The following is a 12,057-nucleotide window of genomic DNA, read 5'->3' as shown; positions in this document are numbered from 1 at the left end:
AAGAAGCATATATGCTGCTGGGCTCTGAACTCCAAAACAGCTGTTTTCTGCTACTGCAACGTAAGTCACAGTCTGTTGTATCAGGCTGAGAAGTTCAGTGACTCAGATTTTTCAAATCATTAGACACTTTTAATTATTGAGTTATAACACAGACTAACGTTGAGCAAAACTGGTTTAATTTGCATTTAATTACAGCAGTAGATCAAGCCATACAGGTCTGGCACCAATTTCAATAGGTGAAACTGATGAATACTCAAGGTATGCAAGAGAAACAGGAATTTCAGCTAAGTGAAAACTGCAGCCCATACTGACAAAGACGAGAGACAGCAAGCGAGAGAGGAAGTATACCCTAGAGAAACGCAGGAAACAAAGTTTTCCATTTTGCCATGCCAGAAACACTTGGCTAAACTAGGTAAAGGAATTAGATTTATACATGACTTGGAATCCAGAACCCAGAATTGGATACACAGGACTTTTTATTAATAATATTTGGTATTACTGGTATTAATAAAAGACATGAAAAAGTCATAGGACTAAAGCAGAAACAGTCTTGGAGAGCAGGTCAAAACCCATATTAATGCAAACCAGCCAAGTGCCCTAACCCCTAAGCTACAAAGCCTAGGAGGCTTCCTTCCTAATTTCTCCCTGTTTAGTCCCATGATGTTAGCTTCAACAGGAGGGACAGAAAGTGATGTTCTCTCACACTAGCCGAGTGGCTGAAGCTTGTCACCTTGCCAGGCTTCAGTGTGAAGAAACCACTCAATAAGAGGTACCTGTAGCTGGTGCTTAAAGAATTAAGAAATCAAGGAGGAGGTATTTTGCATTCAGGGTTAGCTTGTAAGGTAAGTTACTGGATGGCAAGTCCTGACTCAGGCTCTTAGCACCCTCCCAAGGACATGGTTATACATGTATGTTTTCACAGTAAGCGATGCCAGCTAAAAAGCTCCTACCAGGTTCTTCTCTATAGTTTTCTCAACTTGGATCAACTCTCTGCTCACTTTGGTGTGGAACGAGCACACTGGAGAGAAGGCAGAAGTTGTTCAGGCGGGCACTGCTGGAATGAATGCACCATCATGCCCCCAGCACACATATTACTGCTAGTCTAGTAAAACACTGAGTTGCCACTCCGGCCACAAAGGTTCCCCTTGGATCAGGAGGCTGAGCGGACATCGCATCCTCCTGCATCTTTGCTAGATCTGATCCAGGGAGCCTGCAGGAAGAGAGAGAGAACCACAGTGGGTGGCAGCAACCCGCAGTTATACCACATCAGGTGTCACCCGTTGGCAAATTTCTGTGTGGCAGGCTGAACTCACCTGACAGCTTGCTGCCACCATCAAAGGGGGCATGCACATTTTTCTCCCTTTTCTTGGGGGTCAGAATATATTTGGAAAAGCTCTGAAATATTTTAATGCTGCATTATACCTACTACTTTCCCCATACAGACTGCATCAAGCTCTTCTGGTGAGGTGTGACCGGTAAGGTATGACTGGACAGGTCATACCAAGGGCATAAATTAGAGACTCCACTGCATAAAACTTACTGAAACAACACGGAAGCCAGCTAGAAGTAAAAATCATCTTAGATTAAAGTGCCTTGTAGTTTTATGCAGCGCACCATTCCAACAGCTAAGCACACATACCTCAGCTGGCTCTTTCACTCTTGCATCATATCCAACAAGGAGGACCTGTTCCATAAATTAGGGTGTGAAATAATTATTCTGCCTGGGAACAAGCAGCTAACATATCCATTTTATGTTAGGTCAAAACAATAAGCGATGTGGTTACAACACAAAACCCTCTCACAATCACAGCACAAAATCTGTTTGTTGTTCTAAAAATCCCAACTCAATCGTATTATTATTTTGTTAGATCTTTGTATGCAGCTTTGCAGAAGCCGCAGACACCACTGCAGTAACACTTCTCTCAGGCTTTCCTAGAGCTACCTGCCAGGGTTTCCCAGTGCAGGCTGCAACTTCTGCTTTGCTGGACCATCTCCGTATTCTCTATGCTACTAAACTTTAGAAAGCAAAGTGAAAAGCCATCCAGAAAAAAAGCAAGATAACCATGTCTTGGGGGCAGGGAAGAGAAGAAAAGAAAAACCTGAAGAGAAATAGGGCATCACAGGCAGAGGAAAAAGAAAAAAGCAAAACAATTTTCAGAGCTTTCCATCGATAAATACATAAACTAAAATAATCAAAGCACCTGTGAGCAGCAGGCACAAACTCTATTTAACAGGTGATGAAAGAAGTTAAAATGATTTGTATGAACGTGCAAGGGTTCCATGGCAACAAAGAAACCAGAAATTCAGCATTTGTTATCAGTTCTGCACGCTAAACCAGTGCCTCACTGTTTTTCTCCCTAGCATATTTTTCCTGCTGGCTTATTTTTAAACAAGGTATAATGACTAACAGATGCTATGGCAGTACAGGCCTCGATGAATGGGTAATTAACAGATGAAAGTTCAACAGTTGTTTCCAGCTACAGTTAGATGAGCTGTTTGCTGCTCATCAGGGAGTGAGAAAAGGGCGCGAGCAGGCCAGCGTCCACCCTCGTCCCCCACAGCAAAACAGTATAAAGTGGCACCTGTTAAGTGGGATATGGTGTTGAGATAAAACAAACCAGGACTATTCAGGCTTTTCAGGTGTTTACCTAACAAAGGAGATGAGGCCACACATGCCCCTAGGTAACAGGGCGCTGGGAAGGAGGTTAGTAAAACTCAACTTGTAGTTTCCAAATTACTTTTGAGCTAAAAATAGTGTTTTGAAGTATTTTCTTTTAGGGAGACAGGGACAAGGAGACAGTATTGTGCTTTATTTTAAGGACTGTGAGAGAGGCAGGGGAAACTTATTAAAAAAAAATACATCCCCAAAACAATACCACTAGAGATATGATCTTAGAACAATAAATGACTATCTAAGGTATCTCAAAAAAAAAAAATTTTTTTAGATTAATGCATTTGTAGCCATACAGGAATTTTATAACAATGGTCAATCAACCCTTAAGCAGAAAAAAAAAAGAAAAAAAGAACACACACTCATACCATTAACCGCACTCCACAGAGTTAACAATAGTTCAGGACACTTTATTCAAAGACACTTATTAAAGAAAATATAATATCTTATATTTAAACACTTCAGTATTTATTATATCCTTTGGGAATGGTTATTGAAAGTTGAACTATGTACCAACTCACACCAAAATAACTAAATCTGCTTTCATTTCACACTTCATGTTAACTCTCAGCGTATCTGCATGTGGACATTTATTTTGGAACAGGATACTTTTTCAAAATGTTGCCACTGGCTTTGAAGAGCAGGGGAAAAAGGTACTGCCAACACCAAGTGGCCATAAAGAGATTGACCACTGTCCAAGAAAGTACCAGAGCTGGTTCCTATTTGATGCTTTTCTCTCAAATGCCACTGTAACCAGGGGCTGCTCTAACTCATATGGACTGGTAACAGCCCCAAATGGCAGCATCTGGCCACGCTTGCTCAAATCATTCAACCCACTTGCTTGCTAGGAGCTGCCAGATGCCCTACACATGTCCTGAGCTGCCTCCACTCCAGCCAGTGATTTTACCTATCCTCCTCTAGAGTCATGATAGCGGTTCCTCTGGGTCATTTCTCCTTTTTAGGGCACACACACAGAGCAAGACAGAACAGTGAAAAGTGAGTGATGGATTTTTTTAATTATTTACTTTCTACCTATATAAAACTACATGGAGATTAATGAATGCAAGTGTGGACTAAAGTCTCTCTTGTCTGCATAAAAATCACGTGCAAGTTTCAGAGCTTTATAAACCTTAGTTCTGTATGACATTTGCTTCCCCTTTTGGAAATCAAGTCACAGACTGAAGTCCACATCTCTTTTAAAGTCCTGTCTCAGACAGAGCTCTAGACTGGTGGAACCACTACTACTTCATAGTTTCAACTTTTGTGAATTTTCCTCCTCGCTTCCAATTACTCTTCTGTATATTTAATCAACAGGTTCTGATATAGAGCAAGCATAGACCAAGTAAAACACTACTACAAGTAGCTTCTGGTCACCAGTCAAAACACCCATTTTCCCCAGCAACAGAAAGGACAGCAATCCCTTGCAGGATGGACAGCTGGGGTGGGAATCCTAAAAAATACTGCACTACATTCTCGCATTAACAAAAATTGTCTTCTATACTTTTAAGACCTATACAAGCTCCATTACTACAGCATCCCAGTAGTCAAGGTTTGTGTTACAGCTTTTACGATAACAGAATTCATATGCCAGTAATATTCACACCAAGTGCAAATCTTGTACTACTATGCAAACTCACTTGTTCCATAGGCAAAATAATACATGCAAATCAATCATTTTCACTTAATACTGGTCATGCTAGCTCATTAAGCACAAACAAATTAGGTCTGGGTTTTTTTTCACACCAACAAGTTCCCAGGATCAGAGAAGACAACAGTCAGTAATTGAAGCTGGAGTGGTCCCACCAGTAGCCAACTGGCTGATTCTGCCTGAATTGCCATTTTTTTGAGGTGGGATAGGGGAACTGCTGTAATCTAGTACAGAACTGCCACTGGCACAACGTTACAAAGGCCCAATTTCTCCTACTGCGGCTGGACACAGGCAGTTATGACCTGAAAGCCACCACTGCCATATAAATGGACCAGAAAGCATAGCTGGCTTATAGCATTCAAGAAGTGGACTGACAAGTGATGGACAAACAGAGAGCCCAACACAAGGGAACAAGACTACGGTAATGAACGTAAGGTAATGAACGTAACATGGAATAATCTGAGACTGTCAACAGCCTCATCATTAAAAGCTTTTTTGCAGGTAATAATGAGCGTGAACAACACAGGCATACAGCCTGTGCTTATCTTGCCTATCTGGATTAGAGATCTCACACTTGTATGTGTTCAGGTATGTTTTCCTTCACCACAACAGATGTTTTACTTTATTTCCTTCATACCTAACTACTGGAACTGCTCATTCTGCTCATCTCATACATACAACAGGCACACAAAGCAATGTCTTCCAAGTCAAAATACCAGTCTCGATGCCCCAGCACAAAAAGTAACCAGTTCATTCCTCCAGCCACCTAAGAAACACTGTGAACTTGCAACCTCTGTTTCCAGCTGAAGACAAAGAAAAATCCTAACTTTTTCTGTGATGTTCAGGACTTTGTTCTTAGTAGAGGTATCATGAACCTTGAAATTTCATTTGAATTTTCTAAACATACTAGAAATTTCTACACGTTCAGTTTAGAGATACTATTCTAAAGACTTTTTCAGTCAGTGATCATTTCCCATTTTTGGGTTGCAAGCAACCCAACTAAAGCACTCTGCAAAATTTATGACTACATGTAATCAGGAAAAGATCATTATCATCCTACTACAGTAAAAAGAAAAATCTATATCAGGGTACTCAAAAATAGCATCATATCATATAATCTGAAATGTATTGTAGCACATTTTCACATGCAGCAGTTAGAAATATGTGCACACCTTTCATTTTGGTATTTTTTACTACTCAGCCTTAATGTATTTTCTTCCAATAACTTTAACTTATGTTCTGCCAGAAGCATGAGAAACAATTTATAGCAAGGCCTTAAATTTTTAAATCAGTGGGAGTTAAACCCAAGGCCTTAAAAAATTCTAGACTCTGTCTTTATCTTAGGAACTATGTAAGATATTTTTCCCATTAGCACTTTCCAGATATAAAATTTCAAAAGCCACTACAGACATTTACATCTACCATTCACACACTTTTTTATTGGGAATTCTTCAGAGATTCATATTACACAGATCAGCTGGGATAGGTATTTGAGAGCTATTAATCATAGGGAATATCACATACACGTTTTCATGCAATTTACTTAACTAAAGTCAAAAAAGCATCTTACCCTTTCTCTCAACAGAAATCCTCAGACATACCTCATGAATTAACTTTGGTATGTGTGTGTACATTACAATCCTTAACCAATTTCTGTGGTAAAAACGAACTTTGATTTGTTTGTAAGGGGTCGTTAAAAGCCTTCCTCAAAAACCCTCACTTTGATTAATTCTAAGGATTGTTAAAGCAAAAGGAAAGATTTCAGCATGGGAACTAATCCACAGACTACTGAGAAGATTGTGAGAGCAAGCTGGATTTGAAGGAGTTTAGCATTAATCACAGTATTAGCGAGAGTGTCTCTGGGCACAGCATAGCAAAGCAGATGAGCAGGTAATCCAAGAGAAGGTTTAGCACCATTCCACTACTTCTCACTAGAAAAGTTACTTACGTGGTGAACTCCTTCAAGGCATCAAAATGAAATGTTATAATGATAACAAAAATACTGATTTCATATAATGCTGGGATGAAGAACAATGCCTTATAACTATAATCTATGGGATGCTGCAAGGAATCATTACATTATTTTCCTTTACCATTAAAGTTGTCTTAATCATCACAATCACCCAGAATCTGTGAAATTCTAGACATTCCTATCCCCATTCCCCAAGACCCAATGGATAGGTTTGACAACAGATGTCCTATTCATTAAGGCCAAAATGATCAATCTATTATGCTGAAGTAATTACAGAAGTAAAGTTCAAAAGAAGGAAATCCAATTCGATTCAGATGAAGTGTGTGCAGTCTGCAATCTGGAGAGGCGCTTAATCTAATGGGCTAGCCCACCTCCCCAGGAGAGAGAGGCATGCTCTGGTACTGACTCACTGGAACACGTCACTTGATTTTTCTGAATCTTCATTCTCTGAACTGTACATTGGCAGAATGGACATTCTGCCATCTTACAAAGTCCTTTTGACATCTATCCATGAGAAGTTCTTTTAGCTGTAGCTGCATTTGGATACATATTTAGATATCTACCTACATCATGATATCCACATACTGATCTATACCATGGCTCAGCATGAGAAACATCAGAAGCCAAAGAAGGGCCATCACTCTTCCATTTGAGATTTTTTTTTTCTAAGGGAGAGGGAGATATTTTCATATAAAGGTTTCTTAGTTCTCTGTGCATTAAATTATCAGTCCACTCTTTTGCATCCACTAATTCAGTAAAAGAGTATTTCCAGTTTCCAAACTCTATATTTGTCTCTTTAAGGTTCAAAAGAAAGAAGGTCTAGCTTTCAGGTAAGCCTTAAATCAGTATATTAAAGGAGAGATCCTGCAAGCTTACTATACAAGAGTGCTGATCATTATTAGAGATTTTGTCGGGTTTCTGGCAACTGCGAGCTCTCACTCTAAGTGTTAGCAGTACTCATAGGATTTCACCCACCACATTTTAACTTTTGTTGATTTTTCATGTTTATTTTTTTCTGTAATTCCCTTCAGCAAAACAAATGACACTTTTACCCCTCCCCTTCATCTGTTTTTTTTTGTTGTTGTTTCACATACAAAAAACCCACATTGGCAATGGCAAGACCTATTACACAATGAGATTCTAACTTGGCTGCACGATGGCTGTAGAGGACAAAACTGCATTAGTTCAGTGGGACTGACGGCTGTCTCACATACTAATTTTGTTTCTTTTCAATCCATCCTTTTCCACCAATGCCTTCTGTTCATCTAACCACTCTCCTTTTTCCACTCATAGGGAAAAAAAAAAAATTAAATGCAAAGACAACATCAACTGGATATGACAGCACAGGTCGCTGCGATTCCCTGCTGTCTGATCTCCGGACACACAAGACCTCCGGCAGAAGCCCAGGGGCCCACATGGCCAGCCGGGGGTCCCGACGCACCAGTGCTCATCCCACCACGGTTATACAGCAGTCCTGCTCTTACACCTTTCCCACTGCTGAGACAGGTGTAATTAGGGACCTCTTGCAGAATATTAATAAAGCTTGATTAAAAACACAAGAGCAATCCTTAGTTAGGAGGAACTGTTTTCAAAGCTCAGTAGTCCAAAATTTGGCTTCCAAAGCATTGGATACACCACTACTCAGGCTGCTTCTTCCCCTGCAGATCATTCCCTCTCCTCCTCAAACACACCCTCTCTCTTTTTATAGCATTTCAGTGAAGAAGGGTGAGGGGTAAACTGAGCGATCTGACTGCCAGTTTTGCCAAAGACAAACATCTGAGAGTTAGAGCCACTGAAATAAAAGGAGAAAAGGTGGAGGGAGACAGGGTTCAAAATGCATTTACAAAAGAGTGATTAAAATAACACAACATGATCCACACACACAAAAAGGTTTAAGGGGGACAGTAAACTTTCTTAAAACTGGGCCTGTTTTACATTTAAATATATGACTACAATATAATAAGAAAGTACTGCTTTATGTGAAGAGAAGGTAGAAGGAATATGGTATCATTTTCTATGCAACATATTTGCAAAACAGCAATCTAAACCAACCACCTAATTAGGAAACATTGGGCGAGAATAACACCTCCTGCCTCCCCCCCACCCCCGCCAAAACCAAACAAACATGAAAACCTTACCCACACAATTTTCTTCTCTCTCTCACCTCCTCTCTAGTATAAACACATTCCTGAAGTGCCAACCTCAGCATTTTTAACTCCTTCAGAAGTAGCCATGCTCTTCTAGGAAGACAGTGCTTCAACCTAACTAGGGACTGACCCCTCAGGATGTGGGCATGGGGGTGGGGAACTTCAATATTACAACCCATCCATCAACCACTTCTATAAAGCTCTTTTGTTTCAAGTTCATGCTTAGCAACTCAAGGTCAAAACTGATGTTGGAAAACGCAAATCGTAAGTCAACCCAGACTTTCACCCCTCCTTGTCTTCTTGACCTTAAACGCAAACAAGAAACTCTCAAAAAGAGATTTGTGCCACAGAATCTCTTTATATAAAAATGTATATAAAGGAATATTATCAACTTTAAAATGACTGCAGACTAAGTTTTTGAACTACGCTACCAAAGATAGAAATTACAAAAACAAAATCAGAATGTATGCACTTAGGATAGAATACTCTGGTTTTCTTACAGTTTGGACAATTAAAGTCAATTAGTTGTTTCCATCTGTACTTATCTAGTGACAAAATGTTTGACTGCAAACACCACAGGGAAAACTAACTGCTTTAAAAAACTTTCTCCTCTATGGCAAAAAAAAAAAAAAGAAGAAAGAAAGAAAGAAAAAAAGGAACACATGTCTATTAGCCTTTGGCTTTGAGAAATCCTGGGTCAGATGTGGGTGGCCTTAATGAAGAAGAAAAAAAAATAGCTATAATGAACATAAAAGCAAGGGTTTCATAGTGGCAGAGAAAATGGGATGTATTCCACAGGCTGTAACTATTCTCCTTAGATATGCAACAGGAAAAAAAAAAGATTCATTATGCTCATGCATTAAAGGCCAGACTTTTCAATGAACCCTGTTCTTGCAAGGTTCCACAGCAGAAAGCAACAGAGGTGCCAAATACCTTAAATTATGAGGTTATCCAACGCAGATTTCCCAGAGGTACTGTGACCAAGGCAATTTACATATGCAATAGAAAGAGCCTGCAAGAGAAGAGAACTCTGACACAAAACTGTTAGCTAGGATTTAAATCTCTTAATTTTAGGATGATCTGGTAGTCTTTTGAACTCACATCTCTAAACTTTTTAAGGCATTATCCCAAGAATGTACATATAACATCTTCCATGTGGGGACAGAGTCCCCTCTGAGAACTTTAAATATGGTTCTATCAAATGCCAGTTTGGCTTTCTCCATGTGAATTTGAATGCTTTAACTAGAGTTTATGAACTTTCCTTGGAAAGAAATGTATAATAATAGTTTGCCATCCATGTGTGTAAGTAATAGTGTAAAAATACCAGATAATCCTGGAGTCTAACAAAAACATTTTTAAACAAGTGATTTTTCTCCAATAGCTTTTATTTAGCCCTTAAATCATAGGTTTCATTTAAAGCACCATCAGGTGTAAAAAGTGCTGCCAATTAATTTAGCCTAAAAGGACAGTTACTTAGGGAAAGCATAGGGAAATGTGTTAATTAGCAGCAAGTCAGGATACCGAGGGTCTACTTTATCAGACAAAATGCTGCTGTGGATGACAAAAAAATGTTTCCCATATTTCTCACTGGAGTTCACTTGCTTGTCCCAAGCAAGATGAAGAACAGAACTATGTGGTATCCTTCTTCTAACTTGCTTAATAAAGCTCCCAGAGACTAGCAAAAAAAAAAGGTACTGTATTAACGTAACCTAGATCCTAGACAGTTTCCAAAAAACTAGCCAAGAATCTTCGTCAGAATTTTGAAAAGGAAGCTGGTGTTGAAATTCTTAAGCATTCAGAAGGGTTGTTCAGGACTCTTCCTGTAAATGCTGCATATTTTTCATCCTGTTAGAGATACTGTCAGAAATATCTCTTAGGTAAGATCCTGGAAATAGTCTCCACTTTCGCTCTTTCTGATATCATCAGTTTAGTGCATTGTCTTCCGACAGAAGTAGTAAATATTTTTGTTGAGACCATTAAAGTTCTTCTAAAGAAATCTTTCAAGATCAGATGCCCTCAAGTAAATAATTATGTGATCTTTGGTTGCCAACTTTGTTACCTGGATAACCAATACCCTCCTTTATCTATCCTTTTTCAGATAAATGTGCTAAAACATTTACCCAAGGCTACAGAGTACCCCAGCTCTCCTGGTCAGGTTGTCCATCTTGGGTGCAGTACCAAGCAATTAGCATCCCTCTTGGACAACCTTCCAGTAAGGGAGAGCACATCAGCATTCCTGCTTATAATGCTTTGACTTATCTACTGATAAGTCCAGTTCTGGGTTTCCAGTATGAGAAAGACATGGGCATACTGGAGCAAGTCCAGCAAAGGGCCACAGAGATGATTATGAGATTGGAGAATCTGACATACAAGGAGAGGCTGAGAGAGCTGGGACTGTTTAGCCTGGAGGAGAGAAGGCTCAGTGGGGATCTTAGCAACGTGTATGAATGATGGGGGGACTAAAGAAGTCAGAGCCAGACTCTTCTTAGTGGCATCCAGTGCCAGGACAAGACAGAATGGGCATAAGCACATAAATACATGAAATTCTATTTAAACATCAGATAAACCATTTTTGCTGCAAAGGTGGTAAAACACTGGAGCAGGCTTTCCAGAAGGGCTGTGGAGTCTCCTTCCTTGGAGATATTCAAAACCCGACTGGACCTGGCACTGAGCAACCTGCTCTAGGTGACCCTGCTGTGAGCAAGGCGGTTGGACTAGATGATCTCCAGAGGCCCCTTCCCACCTAAGTGACCCTGTGATTTCCATGACCATGAAAACACTTGAGAGGGTCTACCCTTTCAGTTGCAGAGCTCTCAATACACGATCTCTGTCAAGCAGCCTCAAGAACTTTTCCTTGGAAATTTTTATTCCATCAAAACTCACACAGTCACAGTTTTAAGAGTGGCCACTGGAAAAAAAAACAGCACTACAGCAAATGGCATATGGTTCAAGCGTGTTTAATAAAACCTAGTAAACAGAGACTGCTCTAACATTAACTGAGATAATGCAGGACTCTCAGGTTGAGTGGTTAGACAGACTCTGGTCAGTTCTGGGTGTACCTACAAAGCTTCCTAGCCAAACCAACTATTTGGTGGGATCTACCCTTACTCAGTCAGTCATTTTTGCGATTTGGTATTTCTGTTAAATGTTCAGATACTCTGCAAGTTGCCCTGGTAAGCTCAAACTTTCACTAGAAATATATCCATGCTTTCATTTTTCTTTAGAATTAAGTTTATATTTTATTTTTATAAGCCATGCATAGTAATATAAATTTAAAAAAATGTATATTTATAGACACAGCTAGTGACAAATACTCCTGAGCACAAAATATGAGAAATTGGCATAAGTTCAAATGAAGACAAGCTTCCATCTATCACAAGCTAATTCATCCTTCTACCAGTTGTACCACTCAATGAATCTAAATCATTTAAATATTTGATGTGTTAAGCTGCAGTACATTGTTTGCACACACAAAGCCAGATTACATACCCTTCGTCCTATTGTTTGCCAGCTGTAGCTCTTTTCTGACTGCAGCAAGTTTCAGAATTTGTCAGTAAGGTTATTAACAGTAACAAAATGATTAGTAAGGAAAAAGTTACCATATTTTGGGCATTGGGAA

The sequence above is a fragment of the Apteryx rowi genome, unplaced genomic scaffold (assembly GCF_003343035.1).
Source record: "Apteryx rowi isolate R43461 unplaced genomic scaffold, aptRow1 scaffold_429, whole genome shotgun sequence".
NCBI classification, from domain to species: domain Eukaryota; kingdom Metazoa; phylum Chordata; class Aves; order Apterygiformes; family Apterygidae; genus Apteryx; species Apteryx rowi.
The sequence above is the reverse complement of the archived record's forward strand: the minus strand, read 5'-3'. Positions refer to the sequence as shown.